The 10,205-nt window shown below is 35.0% G+C and overlaps 1 pseudogene; it reads right to left on the bottom strand.

Annotated features, from left to right (window-relative positions):
• The window catches only part of LOC142167083 (purine permease 1-like), a 65,900-nt pseudogene extending 58,533 nt beyond the window's left edge, over positions 1-7,367 (bottom strand).
• Between the last annotated feature and the right edge of the window lie 2,838 nt (positions 7,368-10,205).

The following is a 10,205-nucleotide window of genomic DNA, read 5'->3' on the forward strand; positions in this document are numbered from 1 at the left end:
AATATCCTTCAAATAAAAGTCTTTCAAATAAATGTCTTTCGAATATAACTCTTTCAAATAATATCCTTCAAATAAAAGTCACATTGTGACACCTCATCTCATAATCATAAAATACGGGTCTCAACCCACTTTCATATTTTCACGGTACCTCGTGCCAATATCTCTATCACAATCGCACGGACAACTCACGTGCCAATATTATCATCATATTTTCCCCCGCGCCTCGTGCCCATATTTCATATCTGTTGTGGCGTGCAACCCGATATCATATAATATTAATCATACCTGTTGCGGCGTGCAACCCGATCTCATATAATATTAATCATACCTGTTGCGGCGTGCAACCCGATCCCATATAACATAATCTTCCCGGCAATAACCACATGCTCCCAATTTCAACATAGATCAAATCAATTGGCACGACAACACCCTTCGTGCATTTATCTCTTTCTCACCGTGCATACATATAACAATACCAACTAGGTGAAAGAAAAGTCAATAACAATAAAAGAAATAAAGTGGGAGGTACACAGTAAGCGACAACGACTACAAGTCACATAGAAAACCTAGGTGCACAATAACATCTCAAGATAAAGGCCTAAATAAATACACAATGAAAAGTTATCACAATATAATGTATGTCTCTTATCCTCGCCTGCACGGAAACACCCTTCGTGTCATGAACATATAACAATATAAAAATAATGGTACGGAATCACCCTTTAGTGATTTTACTCTCATCCTCACCTAATAATATAAATGAAATGACACGGAATCACCCTTCGTGCTTTTACACTCTCAATGGAATGACATCACCTTTCGTGCTTTACGCTCTCAATGTCACGGCATCACCCTTCGTGCTTTTCACTCTCAATGGCACGACATCACCCTTCGTGCTTTACACTCTCCCTCACATGATAATATAAATCAAATGGCACGACATCACCCTTCGTGCTTTACACTCTTCCTTACCAAGCACATATATATCATTAACAAGCAAGATAGGAAGCATATATAACATCAAGGAGATTGCGCGACAATACAATATAATAATTCATATCACAATTTGTCCAATGACCACAACCAATTCCAAAGATATAGCAAAATCGATAAATTTCTCAACAAATAAGCCAAGGATCCGCACAACGTATATATAACCTCAAAACAACAATAGAGATGGAAAAGTAACTCAACATAGGACAACGCCTTCTTTAATCCAAAATTTTGATAAATATATTAATGCCTCTTTTTAAGCTTATTTAATACTCCCTCCATTCCAATTTATGTGAACATGTTTGACTGGGCACAGAGTTTAAGAAAAAATAAAGACTTTTGGAATTGGTGGTCCTAAACAATTCAAAAAGGGGCCCAAAGTATTTGTGTGGTTATAAAAGTTTGTCATTAAGGGTAGAATTATAATTTTAAGGAAAATTATTTCCAAATTTAGAAAGAGGTCATTTTTTTTGGAACGGACCAAAAACGAAATAGGTTCACATAAACTGGAACGGAGGGAGTAACTATTTGCAAATAAGAATTTCATAATTAATTTAATTCCAAGAAAATTATCAAATCAATCACACACGGAATTCACATAAAAATTCAAGTGACAATAACACTAAATTATCATATAAAATACAAATTTGACAAACAAGGAAGGGGGCATGACAATTCAAGGATTTACTAAGTTCCAATAATTTTTCAATCTAATACATAAGGGCGTCTACAAGTTTCAACCAATAATAATTGCACATATAAACTATGTACGTACTCGTCACCCTCGTGTACACGGCTTTCACATTACACAAATGGCACATACAACTCAATGCTTAAGGGGTAATTCCCCCACTCAAGGTTAGGCAAGATAGTTACATTTTTGAAGTTATGTCGATATTCCAAAATCGCCTTCTTGCTTGAATTGACCTACGGACAGCTCAAATCTATCCAAATTAATTGTATAACTTTATTAAAATTCATCGAAAATAATTCCGGATAATAAAACGTCAACTTAAAATTTTATTTTAAAAAGTCAACCAAAGTCAACGTAGGTCCCGCCTCTCAGAACCCGGCACCCATTCTGATACGAGTCCAATCATACTAATTTCAATCAAATCCGACTCTGAATCGGTATTCAAATCCCAAAAATTTGTTTTATGAAATTTCTATAATTTCTCCCAAATTTCTATCTCAAAATACTGATTAAATGATGAAAACAATGATATATTCATGTATGTTAACCAAATCTGAGTTAGAATCACTTACCCCGATGAATTTCTTAAAAATCCCACGAACAATCGCCACAAACCGAGCTTCCAAAGTCCAAAAATAAACTTTTATCCTAACCCTCATCTATATAGTACCACGTCTAATCTCCTAATGTGCGGTCCGCCTATTTTCAAGTGTTGCCGCACATTTTCAAGTTCTGCGGCCGCACAAGTTTGAGTGCGGCCGCACTTCACTGTGACAGCTTACCAGGCTTCAGTAAAATACCCATAACTTTCTGTACAAATATCCGAATGATTCGTTCTACACCGTTTTAGAAACTAGATTCAAATGGCTACAACCTTCGTTTTTTAATCATCTCCAAATTCGTTGTGGATTAAAAGATATAAGCCTCTGAAGTCAGACCATCAAACTTGCAGAACCCCTGAAGTGCGGCCGCACACAAAATTGTGCGGTCCGCACTTTTCCTCTGAAGTGCGGCCGTATTCAAAATTGTGCGGTCCACACTTTTTCTCTGCGATCCGCACTTTTCCAAAAATTCTAGAACATTAGAGTGTCGAAATATCCGGACTCGCTCAAAACTCATCCCGAAACTCACCGAGCCACTCGGGATCCCGTTCAATTATACCAATCAGTCCTAAAACATTACATGGACCTGCTCGAGGCCTCAAACTACATGAAACAACGTCGAAACTATGAATCACACCACGAATCGAACTAATAAATTTCTAAATCTTCCAACTTCTAAAACTCATGTCGAAACATATCAAATCAATCCGGAATGACATCAAATTTTGCACACGAGTCATAAATGACATAATGGAGGTATTCAAATTTTCAGAATCAGATTCCGGTCCCGATATCAAAAGTCAACTCCCCGGTTAAACTTTCAAACTTAAATTTCTATTTTAACCATTTCAAGTCTAATTTACCTATGGGTTTCCGAATAATTTTTCGGACACGCTCCTAAGTCCAAAATCACCATACGAAGCTATTGGAATCATCAAAACTCTATTCCAGGGTCATTTTCTCAAAAGTCAACTCTCCGGTCAACTCTTTTCTTTTTAAGCTTCTTAAATAAGAATTGTTCTTCCAATTTGATCCCGAATAATCCGAAAATCAAACTCGACCACATACGCAAGTCATAATACATATCACAAAGTTGATTGGGACCTTAAGTCATTAAACGAGATACTAATTCATAAGACGACAAGTCGGGTCGTTACACTTTTTCTTTACCAAGACCCTGAGGGATCCTCACTGTAAGGCCTTGTATCATGCATGCATTAGCAGAGAAGATTAGAAGACAATTGTATTGTTTGCAAATTTTTTGAACTGAAAGTAGATTGTATTTGAAACAAGGCACATATAGGACATTTTTAAGAGTCAGATTATCGGGAATAGATACATCTCCAATATGAGTTACTCTTATTCTATATGAATTAGGAAGATTTACCATTAAAGATTTTGGAAGAAGTGTGATTGTTGAAAGAATTGTAGGGTCTGAAGACATATGTTCAGAAGCTTCTGAATCCAATATCCAAGAGGTGATTTTGAAATGAGAAGATTTAGAAGTTGAACCATTAAAGGCTATACCTGCACAATTGGCAATATTTGCAACAACATCTGAGCTTGAAGACACTCTCTGACCACCCTTCACATGTTGAAGAAATTGAACTAGCTGAGAAACTTGATCTTGTGTGAGTTGTTGATTTCCATTGTTTCCATCAACAATGCTTTGCGCTCCTGCTTCACTCACAGAATATGTTGCATTGCTCTTAACATGTGCTTGGAACTTCTTTGACCTTGTGAACTAGAAGTCTGCTGGAAATCCAATGATGCTGTAGAATTTGTCCATTGAATGCCCAGGTTTTTTATGGTAAGAGCAGCTCAAATTGTTTTTCTTTCCCTTGAAATCAGAGTTTCCAAACTTCTGACTTGGATGATTTTGATTTGCATCCATGAAGGATGAAGAATCTCCAGGGAATTGAGAGTTGATATAAACTTCCCTTTGCTTCTCATCTTGCATCAACAAGGAATATGCATGTTCCACAGTTGGAAGGGGTGACAACATCAAGATATTGTTATTCACTGAGGCATAGGTGTCATTCAACCCCATGAGAAACTTAATTAACCTCTCATCTTGAAGTGATTTGGCCATTTTTATCTTTCCTCCACAGCTACATTCACAGGAGCACTTGACATGAGTATTCAAGGTATCTTGCTATAGCCTCATAATCTTAGTGAAATACCCTGCTACGTCACTTGACCCCTGAACCAAATCACTCAATTCTTTTTGTAAATGATACATTTTTGCACCATTTGATTGATCAAATCTATCTTCCAAATCATCCCACAGATCTTTGGCTGTTTTGGAGCAGATGACACTTTCACCAATCTCTCTGGAATGGGAGTTCAACAATCAAGATATGACCATGTCATTACACCTACTCCATAACTTAAAGTCAGGTATTTCTGAGCTTGGTGCAAGGCAGGTTCCATCTATGAACCTCCACCTTATTTTTGGCAAAAAGAGCAATAAGAATGGACATGTGCCACTCTCCAATGCATCTACCACCAAAGCTTGTATTTACCAGGTTCATTCCTGGTAAATCTGAGGGGTGAAGGAAGTAGGGATGACTTGAGTCCTTCATTCCACATCCATTATTTTCAGAAGTGGTGACACTTGCTGAAGTGGCCTCAGTTGTTTCAGAAGTAGAACTCATTGAAGATAGTAGAATGAAGATGAAAATGAACTGGAAAAAAAAAACTAAAGGATCGATTATTTAGAGCTACTGCTCTGATACCATGTAGAGATTGAAAGACAAAATTTAGGAGAATTTTCTGTATATCTTATTGATGTAAAAAGAAAATATTTACACTTGCCTACTACCTATTGGCTATTCAATACAAACAAATTACAGCTATGTACTATGTACAACTTTGTACAATATTTGTATACCGTTAGGCATATCCAGAGATGTATTACATCTATATTTTGGTGTTCACGCGTGTCCCTTGTCCCTCATCAGCTTTCAATCTACAACTTTGGTGTTCCCACGTGTCCCTTGTCAAAAATCAGAATTTGGGCTTGGGTCTTCAACTTTTGGACCATTTTTCTCTTTTCGGACCCTATCCCCAAATTCATCTGCCTCTTTCCTCTTCATAGTCGACTGGTCTTCTTTCTTATGAGAAGTGAAGAAGAAGTAGGTAATTTAGGCTTCATAGATGCGATTCCAACATAATCCACAACTGACTCACCGGCCAGTTAGTCACCATTCGGTCGGAGAGCCAGAGTTGCAACTCTGGCGATTAGCAAAATAATAGAAAATGTTGAATACACGGTCAATTTTTGCTTAACTATAAGCACAAAAAGAGTGTAGTAAACGCAAGACAGGTTGCAAAAATAAGAGTAGAAGTTGAAACGGGTAGTTTTGCGGGGCCCCAAGATATTAAATAAGCATCAAGACCGGCGATGATTCCGACGCTGGCAGCTCCGATGAATTCTTGACGAGTTATAAAGAATATTTTGGCCTACGGTCCCTCAATTGTCAGGAGTTGAAAATATGAGACGGCTAAAGCAGAGGCAGATTTACGTGGAGGGGGTGGGGTACATGCACTCATGCTCCCCTCCCTAGGCTATGTATAAACAGCACCAATTTTGCAATTATCTATATAAATATGTTTGTGACCACCCATGCTCAATTGATTACCTTGGTGCATTGGTAAGTTGGTGCCCCTTTGTACCCCGAGGTCAAGGGTTCGATCTTCTGTCCCTTCACATTTTCTATATTAAGTTTTTTTTAAAGTTTCTTTTGGTTAAAAATATGGTTCACGTTTTTAGGAGGAATTTGGGTATATACTAATATATCAAATCCCTATTCCTAAAAGCAAACTTCACAGTCTGTCTCCCTCTCCTTTTCTATATTAATTTTTTTTTAAAGTTCCTTTTGGCTAAAAATATAGCCCATATTTTTAGGAGGAATTTGGATATATACTAATATATCAAATCCCTAATTTCTAAAAGCAAACTTCACAGTCTATCTCCCTCTCAACTCTCTCTCTAACAGCTCTAGCCTCCGTGAATGGATTCTTCAAGAAAGCAATATTTTTTCTTCACGACCACGTTCCTTTAAAATTCTCAGCTTCAGGTATCTAACTACTCTCTCCTTACTCTGTATTTTAATTCTCTCGCTGCAACTTTATTGAAGAACTTGTTCAAATCCAAACACAATTAAAGTGCCAAACATACATGTACAGAACTACAAATGCCTAATTTTTGTGCTATTAACTTCTTCATCTGTTGACTGACATGCTTTAATATGATTGATTTGAATTTAATAATTTATTTGAATTAAGATAGATTAAATAGAAGTGTGAATATTTAATTTTGTAGGAACGATCCATAAGATTAAAATGGATAGATTTCTCACCAAGCCGAAAAATGGTGAACCAAGTTCTAGTAACAAACTTCGAGAACTCGGTTTCCAACTTGATAGTTTCATCGTCTATGCTCAAAAGTGTGATAGTAGATTTCTTAACCTGAAGGGGATTAAGGATTTTGCTAGAGCGATGATAGTGACAAAATTGGATCTTACTTGGCCACTTATTTATTTGCTTGTGAAGTTGACTTTGCTTATACCCGTTGCTACCGCAAGCGTGGAAAGAGCATTCTCATCAATGAAGTACATCAAAAATGAGCTACGTAATAAGATGGATGATGATTTTCTCAATGATTGTTTAGTTTGTTATACATAGCGTAAGATATTTAAAACTATAAGTAATGATGCTATTATCGACCGTTTTCAAAGTATGAAAACTCATCGAGGACAATTGTAAAGTGAATGATATTTTTTGTGAATACAATATTAATATAGTTTGCTCGTGAACTTGTTATTACCATAAATTTTATATAATCGAACCAAAAATTTATCTTAAAGATAATGGTGCACTCATGTTGTTAAAATCCTGAATACGCCGCTGGGCTAAAGGGATAGGATTATGGGATAGGCAACAGTTTGCAACCAACTAGAAAGCCAAAGTCCTTGACCACCATTGATGTAGTAGAGACGAAGGATCAAAGGGCCATCGCAGTTGCCTATCGCAAACATAATTATGTTCAAAATTAATAGGACAAGTTTCTTCATTTTTGCTGCTCTACTGAGTTTTTTTATTGTTGACTATTTATAACATGCTACATAACCAAATACTACATGATTTACAACAGTAATTAAGCCTTTTGCCTTAAATTAATGTTGGCACGTGAACGTATTTTATACCATACTTAGGTTGTTACCATTTTCTATAATGCATACCGTGTATATAATAGACTTTGGTAAGCGCTTGGCCAAAATAACTTAAAAGTTAGTTTGCATTAATGCTTTCCATATCCCAAAGATTATGGCGCCCTCTAAGTAGGGGTGGGCATAATACCGATCGAACTGAAAAAATCGATCGAGCCATAAAAATCGATCGAATCGTAAATTTCGATTTATTCAGTTTCGATTTTTCGACTTATTCGGTCGATTTGCGGTTTATGTTTTCTATAATTTCGATGTTCGTTCGGTGCTCGGTTTTCGGTTAAACCGAAAAATCGAAATTTTTTAATATGGGTCGTAGCTTCGGGGCTCCTCTTAAGTTATCTAGTCCAATTTTTCTACATATTTACATTATAAAATATGAAGCCCAAAATTAAATAAAGTCCCACGTTCTGTAAATTGTCCATTCCGCCTGATCCTTTACTTTTGGTACCTTCTGGAGTCATATCTTTCTAAGAATGGAAAATCAAGTACACCAACACCGTCAGTTCGTTTTTTTTTCTTTTGTTGTACGAGAAGAAAAATTAACAATAACAACATGTTTGTCAATGCATCTTTATCTTTGTTTTACTCCGATAGTTATATTGTAAGTAACTTTTGTAAGTAAATTTATATTTCCTATATCAACTAAATGATTTGGCTAATTATATTATAAATATTAGTTTTAGTTGCACTGAAACATAAATTAGTCATATTTTTTCGGTAGAGGCTCTAAGGGCAAATTGTATCGTGATTCATGACACGTAGTTTAGAGAATTTATCTCAAAATTTGTTTTGGCGCTATATATGCTTTCTTCAATTCGTTTGTGCATTATACTGAAAATATGTTCACTTTTATTTGTCCACTATACAAAAAAATCATATTTTATCTTTATAATTAATTACTTATTTTCCAAATCATTTCCCAAAACTTTTGAAAATATTATCATTATTATGGATATAATTATAAAATATAATATTTTATTTATTTTTTCTTAAGGGGCGTGAAAAGTTCCAAAGTGAAAAATTAAAAGTGAACATAGGGAGTAATTGAACCTTGGTTAATTCAACGACTTATCTCAATGGTATATTTAGTAATCATAATAATGAACAGTAACGCTTCAGCTAGCTGTCTTTCTCCAACCTTGAAACATTAAAATGAGATGACATATCTGATGAAACGGGATTCTTTTATTAATTATCACAATGTTTCTTATAAAAATAATCAATGACAGTTAAAATAAGAAGAGTCAACTCTGCTAGCGTCATTCATAAATATACCCCCGCAGTCATTCTCAAATATATATATATTTTTCGGGTATGAGTAATGAGTCTTTTTAATTAATTATGAGATATTTAAAATTGACCAACAGGACGATGACACGTGTCCCTTGTTTAAATGAGGAGTATATTTGAACCCAAAGTATGACTATAGGGGTATAGATAACCCAATACTCCAATAGTATAATGAGGGGTATTCTTAGACCATTTTCGAAAGTAGAGGGGTATATTTGGCCCTTTGCCGTATTTTATTTCACAACAGCTTTATAAATTCTAATCTTAGAAGCTCATGATTTGTACTACCAGTCTTTGGGGAGTGTATTAGAGTTAAATATATAAATTTTATAAAGTTTTGAGGGTATGAATATAAATAATTTCGGTCGCGGGCTAAAAGTAATTTTTGCCCATCCTAATATCCAAGATTCAAAATTGTTCCGTTTGACTTAACCCAAATAGTCGCCTAACCAATCACTTAAACTAAAAATAATCGGTGGAGGTATAATATATGCATAATTTTATGTATTTTATGTGTATAATTGCGTATAATCAATATATAATCTATATGTATGGGTAGAAAATGTAAACAATGAATATGACCAGCTATTTGTGTAAAGATCCCAAAATACTACTCTTCCTGACTGACCCAATAATCGCCTTCTTAGCTGGCCCAATTCACCTTCAAGCCCACTTGTCTTTTCTATCGTAAGTCGTAACAAAGTTCCTGTAGGAGAAAATGACATAAATAGGATATTATCGATGTTATTTGATTTTTTTATCTCAGTAACAAAAGTTTTAGGAAAAAAACTTCATGCTAGAATATTTAGGTTTTCTCGGCAGGATTATTCTCGATCATTAGAACTTTAAAGCATATTAGATTTTAAAGTACGCAACAGTTATGGTGATCGTCAAGATTTTGGCATAAAATCTGACGGATTACTAGAACTTTTCAACATTGTGATCAAAAATTTCGGTGATAGTCATAATTTCTTGTGCTTCAAAATTTTGGTGCTGAAAATTCTATTGATCGTCAGACTTTCTAATGCTTTAAAATACTGGCGAGCACGTTTTAAAACACTGACATGGGACTATTTTTTTAAAATATTTTTTAACAACGTCAAAAGATAAATAATTATTTAAAAAGGTCTACCTGGCGTCATTTTCAGTTATTGTAATCTTGTCTCATTGTCTTTAATCTCTGAGATTCTTTTATTAGGAGTATCTTTTTTTTCAAAAATAAAAAATAAATTATTGCTATTGATGTGCAAGCACTTAATTTTGTTGGTGCATAACAGCTTAGACATTTCTAATTAATGGCAGCTTATAACTGAGTTGTCACTTTATATCTTAAATCGCAGGGAACTTTACATAATTGTCACAGTTTAAAAGAAATATAATAAATTCTTAGCA

The sequence above is a fragment of the Nicotiana tabacum genome, chromosome 12 (genome assembly GCF_000715075.1).
Source record: "Nicotiana tabacum cultivar K326 chromosome 12, ASM71507v2, whole genome shotgun sequence".
NCBI lineage: Eukaryota > Viridiplantae > Streptophyta > Magnoliopsida > Solanales > Solanaceae > Nicotiana > Nicotiana tabacum.